The sequence below is a fragment of the Nomascus leucogenys genome, chromosome 5 (assembly GCF_006542625.1).
Source record: "Nomascus leucogenys isolate Asia chromosome 5, Asia_NLE_v1, whole genome shotgun sequence".
Taxonomy (NCBI): domain Eukaryota; kingdom Metazoa; phylum Chordata; class Mammalia; order Primates; family Hylobatidae; genus Nomascus; species Nomascus leucogenys.
Window position 1 is genome coordinate 23,530,613 of NC_044385.1, and position 6,000 is coordinate 23,536,612.

Below are 6,000 nucleotides of genomic sequence, written 5' to 3' on the forward strand. Positions count from 1 at the left end.
CGAGCATCCCCCAGAGTTCTACAATGTGGCCGAGGACATTGATTGTACGTTGTTCTTTTTTTAAAAATAGTCATTCCAAACTGAGATGCATTGTTACAGGAAGTTCCTTGCCCTCCTAAAAGCCACCCCACTTCTCTCTAAGAAGAATGGCCCAGTCCTCTCCCATATCCACACAAGGGAGGTGACAGCATTGCTCTCGTGTAAATTATGTAATGCAAATTTTTAAAAATCTTCGCCTTAACACTTTTTTATTTTGTTTTATTTTGAATGATCAGCCTTTGTGGCCCCCTTTTTTGTCCCCCAACTTGAGATGTATGAAGGCTTTTGGTCTCCCTGGGAGTGGGTGGAGGCAGACAGGGCTTACCTGTACACTGACTTGAGACCAGTTGAATAAAAGTGCACACCTTAAAAAAAAAAAACCTAGATAACGGGTTGATTGGTGCAGCAAACCACCATGGCAAATGTATACCTATGTAACAAACCTGCATGTTCTGCACATGTATCCAAAAACTTAAAGTAAAATTTAAAAAATTGAAAAATAAATAAATTAATTAAAAAAAAGAAAATGAAAGCAATGCACCTTTGGGAGAAAATGTTCTCAATACACGTCTGTTAAAGGACATTTTCCCAGAATCTATAAAAAATTCTTACAACTCAATAATAAATAATTCAATTAAAGATGGGCTTACACTTGAACAGATACTTCACAAAAAAAAAATACAGATGGCCAATAAGCATATGAAAAGATGCTTATCACAAGTTATCAGACAATAGCAAGTGTTCTCAAATATGTGGAGCACCAGAACTCTTTTGTACATTGCTGGTGGGAATGTGAAACAGTACAACTATCTTGGAAAAGTCTGCCAATTTTTAAAATAAAGGTAAACATGCACCCACCAATTCTATTACTAGATATGTATCAAAGAAAAGTGAAAACAGGTTGGGTGCAGTGGCTCCCAGCACTTTGGGAGGCCAAGGTGGGTGGATCAAACACCCGAGGTCAGGAGTTTGAAACCAGCCTGGCCAACATGGTGAAACCCCTGATTCTACCAAAAAATACAAAATTAGCTGGGCCCATACTGGTGGGTGCCTGTAGTCCCAGCTACTGGGGAGGCTGAGGTGGGAGAATAGCTTGAACCTGGGAGGCGGAGGTTGCAGTGAGCTGAGATCATGCCACTACACTCCAGCATGGGCGACAGAGTGAGACCCTGTCTCAAAAAAAAAAAAAAAAGTGAAAACGTGTTCACAGAAAGGCTTGTACATAAATGTTCATAGCAGGTTTATTTATTCACAATAGCCAGAGAAATAGGAAACAACCCAAATATCTCTCTGTAGGTGAATGAGTACAAAAATCGTGGTACATATAAATAGTGGAAAGTTATTTAGCAATAATAGAAATGAATTACTGATATATGCAATAATATGAATGAATCTCAAAAGATTATGCTGACTAGTGAAATTTGCTAAGAGAGTAAGTCTTAAATGTTCTCACCACACATACACAAATGGTAATTATGTGAGGTAATGGGTGTGTTAACTAACTTGATCATGGTAATCAGTTTACCATTTATATGTATGTCAAAGCATCATGTTGTATACCTTAAATATATGTAATTGTATTTGTCAGCTATTCCTCAATAAAGCTTGGGAAAACCCTTACACACTTAAAAAATATAACACAGTAAGAGGTAAACAGATGGCAATTCTGCTTTGTACAATACAAGCAAGGTTTAATCTTATTCATATGACTTTTTATTTTTTATTTATTTATTTATTTATTTTTCTGAGACGGAGTCTCGCTCTGTCACCCAGGCTGGAGTGCAGTGGCGCCATCTTTGCTCACTGCAAGCTCTGCCTCCCGGGTTCAGGCCATTCTCCTGCCTCAGCCTCCCGAGTAGCTGGGACTACAGGTGCCTGCCACAGCGCCTGGCTAATTTTTTGTATTTTTAGTAGAGATTGGGTTTCACCGTGTTAGCCAGGACGGTCTCGATCTCCTGACCTTGTGATCCGCCCTCCTCGGCCTCCCAAAGTGCTGGGATTACAGGCATGAGCCACCGTGCCTGGCCATGACTTTTTAAATGTATATAAAAACGAGACTGAGGCCAGGTGTGGTTGCTCATGCCTGTAATCCCAGCACTTTGGGAGGCTGAGGTGGGCGGATCACCTGAGGTCAGGAGTTCGAGACCAGCCTGGCCAACATGGAGAAACCCCATCTGTACTGAAAATACAAAATTAGCCGGGCGTGGTGGTGCACGCCTGTAATCCCAGCTACTCGGGAGGCTGAGGCAGGAGAATTGCTTCAACCCGGGAGGCGGAGGTTGTGGTGAGCCGAGATTGTGCCATTGCACTCCAGCCTGGGCAACAAGAGCGAAACTCCATCTCAAAAAAATAAAAAATAAAAAAATGAAGAGAGAGAGAGACTCAAAATTGAAATCTCTCTTTGAGAAACAGATACTTATCTGTGTAGGGTACAGGAATTTCAAATTATAATTCCCCCCAAAATACAACAACAACAACAAAAACGTTATGCTGAACAAAAGAAGAGCGACATGAAAGAGTACATATTATTTCATTTTATTCATATGACATTCTGGAACATGGAAAACTACTCTCTGGCATCAGAAAGCAGATCTATGGTTGCCAGTGTAGGGAAGACTAATACAAAGGGGTATAAGGATGAAGGAAATGTTATATAGCTTGATCTGTTTGTATTTGCAAGGGTGTACACATTTGTCAAAACTCAAATAACTATACATTTAAGATACGTGCATTACTTTGTATATAAATTATACCTCAATAAAGTTGATTTAAAAAATGAAGAGCACAGGCTTTTGCATTAGAGTGACCTGTTACTATTTCTCACTTGTACCTCTTGTATAAGTTACTTATCTAAGTTCAAATTTCTTTATCTGTAAACTAGGAATATGAATAGTATCAATTTCATAGGGTTGTTGTGAGATTTTATAAGATATTACATGTTGTATACTTCCAAGATCTGTCACGGAACTTAAAAATCAAAGGTAGTTCCTGTTACTACTACACATGGTTTTTTTCTAATCACATCATGAAAGGATGCGGTTGATAATTCAACCCATTTTTCAGAAGAGCTGCCTTTATAGATCTCAGAGTAGATGTGCACCTTTGCCTACCACCCACAGATCAGGCAGGCAGAACATACAGACCATACTCTGGAAAAACACCTTCTTTAATGCCAACTATCAGCAGGGAAATTGGGCTAAACTTCCTCTCCCAGCTGAGCTAGAGTATGACAATCTGTGTGCCTGGATACAGGGAGGGGCCCAGTCTTTTAATACGAATTGAGATTTCTTTGGAGCAGAGCTACCCAGTTAGCCTGGAGCTACTCCTTTGATTTTTAAGTTCCGTGACAGATCTTGGAAGTATACAACATGTAATATCTTATAAAATCTCACAACAACCCTATGAAATTGATACTATTCATATTCCTAGTTTACAGATAAAGAAATTTGAACTTAGATAAGTAACTTATACAAGAGGTACAAGTGAGAAATAGTAACAGGTCACTCTACAGGAGTAGCTCCAGGCTGACTGGAGTAAAAATGGGCTCATCTGACCCAGCTAGGTGTCAGAACAACAGGAATGTCTTAGATTCATCTGTGGTGTTATGTTTCGCTAAGGTTTTCTGCCCTCCTTGTCTATGACAGCTTGCTTGGCAACTTGAGCCTGCTCTGCCCACAATTTGGTTCTCTGCCACTTACTTTATGATTACTATCTCAGTAACAGCTCCTGTCTGAACTTACCACTCACACACCAGTTTAATCACAGCCTGACTAGCCAGCTCTGCACCACCTCCTGCAGAACTTCATGCCCAGATGGCTGCTGCCTTCTTGCCCAGATGGCTCTTCTCTTGGAGCCATGAGAAGAGTGAACCCTTCAGACTGAAAAACTCTCTGCTGGCACCTGGGAGAAGCAGGAAGAAATTTTTAGATTATGCTTATCTGAACTTCTAATCTGAAGTATCAAAGCTGCATTCCATCACCCCTGCAAGGGATTCCAGTCTAAGATAAGAATTGAGGATGCATAATGGGTAGAGATTAAGACCAGAGTTTAATGAAGTGGGGTTTGATACAGCTCTTGCATACAATGCCTTATTTGTCTTTGTATCTCCTGTTTTAGAGGAAGCCTTTCTGTTTGCAAGAGTTTCCTCTCTTTCGACTTTTGATTCCATATGTTCCCTTGCCTTTGGATATTGCTCAGGTTAACCTAAAAACACAACCAGTGATGACAATGCATAGAACATTCCATTTGTTTCTTTAGGCAATATTACATAGTGGTTTTCACCTTAGGCAGGCATAGATTTGAATCATCTCTGCTATTTATGAGTTGTGTGATTTGGGATGAGGCCCTCTGCTCTAGCCATTCTGGCCTTTCTTCTGCCTCTCCAGCATGCCAGCCTCACTTTTCCAGGGTGTTTGCATTTGCTCGTCTCTCCACCTGAGACCCTTTTCATCCAGGACTTCTGAGGATAGTTTCTTCTTGTCACTCAGATCTCTGTTCAAATGTCATCTCTTTGGATAGAACTTTCCTCATCATTATTTCTAAAATGCCCCACCTTGGTCACTATTGCACCATCTTATTTTAGTGTCTTCGTAGCATTTATCTTATTTGCTTGTTTATCATCTCTCTTCCCCAATTAGAATAAAAACTTCTAAGCTGGGCATGGTGGCCCACGCCTATAATCCTAGCACTTTGGGAGGCTGAGATAGGCGGATAGCTTGAGCTCTGGAGTTTGAGGCCCACCTGGGCAACGTTGCCAAATCCTATCTCTACAAAAAAATGCCAAAATATTAGCTGGGCACGGTACCATGCACTTGTAGTCCCAGCTACTCCGGAGGTTGAGGTGGGAGGATCAACTAAACCAGGGGAGGTTGAGGCTGCAGTGAACTGTGATCATGCCACTGCACTCCAGCCTGGGTGACAGAGCGAGAGCCCCTCTACAAAAAAAAAAAAAAAAGAATAAAAACATCTAGAGAGCAGGGCAGGGCAGGAGGAACTTATCTGTCTTTTTCACCATGGTATCCCTAAAGTTTAGAATTGTACCCAGCACATACATAGCAGGTTTTTAGAAAGTTATCTATTGAATCAGTCAGTAAGTTAGCATGTCTAAGCTTTAGTTTATCTGTAAAATAGAGATAATAGTACTTTCCTATAGGGTTAATGAAGATAATATGAGGAAATGTTTGTAAAGGGCTGAGCATGACTCCTGACATCTAGTAATTGTGCTATAAAGGGTAGGCAGAGTTATTATTATTTCTGCCTCCATTTCCCCTCTCCTGAGTATATAAGCTCCTCTAGAGCATATACAATGTCTTACTTGTATATTTCATATTGCTATGGATATAGTAGACAATAAAACTTAGTTTCAATGAAATAAACATTTTTCCTAGTAAATCAAGGCTTCAAATAAGTGAAATAGAAAATACACCAACTGAACCAACCAAAGACGGTGAGCTCATCTTTTGGACTCAGTTAATTAGCCCTCCTCCCAGTGAGGGCTTTCCTGACTGTCTCATCCTGGGAGGGTCAGGGTATAAGGTGACTACCCCTTGTGTGGACTTCAGCCAGAGCACCAGTGCATTTGATTTCACTCATGTGCTCGTAGGTACGTTTTCCTCTGCTAGACTGCATGTGCTTTGAATTACTTACCTTTGCATCCCCACTGGCTGGCCCCTTGCCTTCTCTCATACTCAGTATAGAAGTACTGAAGAATAGAACAGTGGTAAAGGGACAATAGCACAGGGATTAAGAATGTAGACTCTGAACTCAAAGCTTCTGGATTCAAATCCTAGCTTCTAGCTTCTGCCACTTACCAACTGGGAGGCTTCAGACAAGTTACTTAACTTCTCTGTGTGCCTCAAGTTCCTCATTCATAAAATGAGGAGAACAAAAGTACTAATTTCACGAATATGGCAATGAAAAGATTTCCTACCTGTAGGGTTCTTAAAATAATGCTTTTTTTTT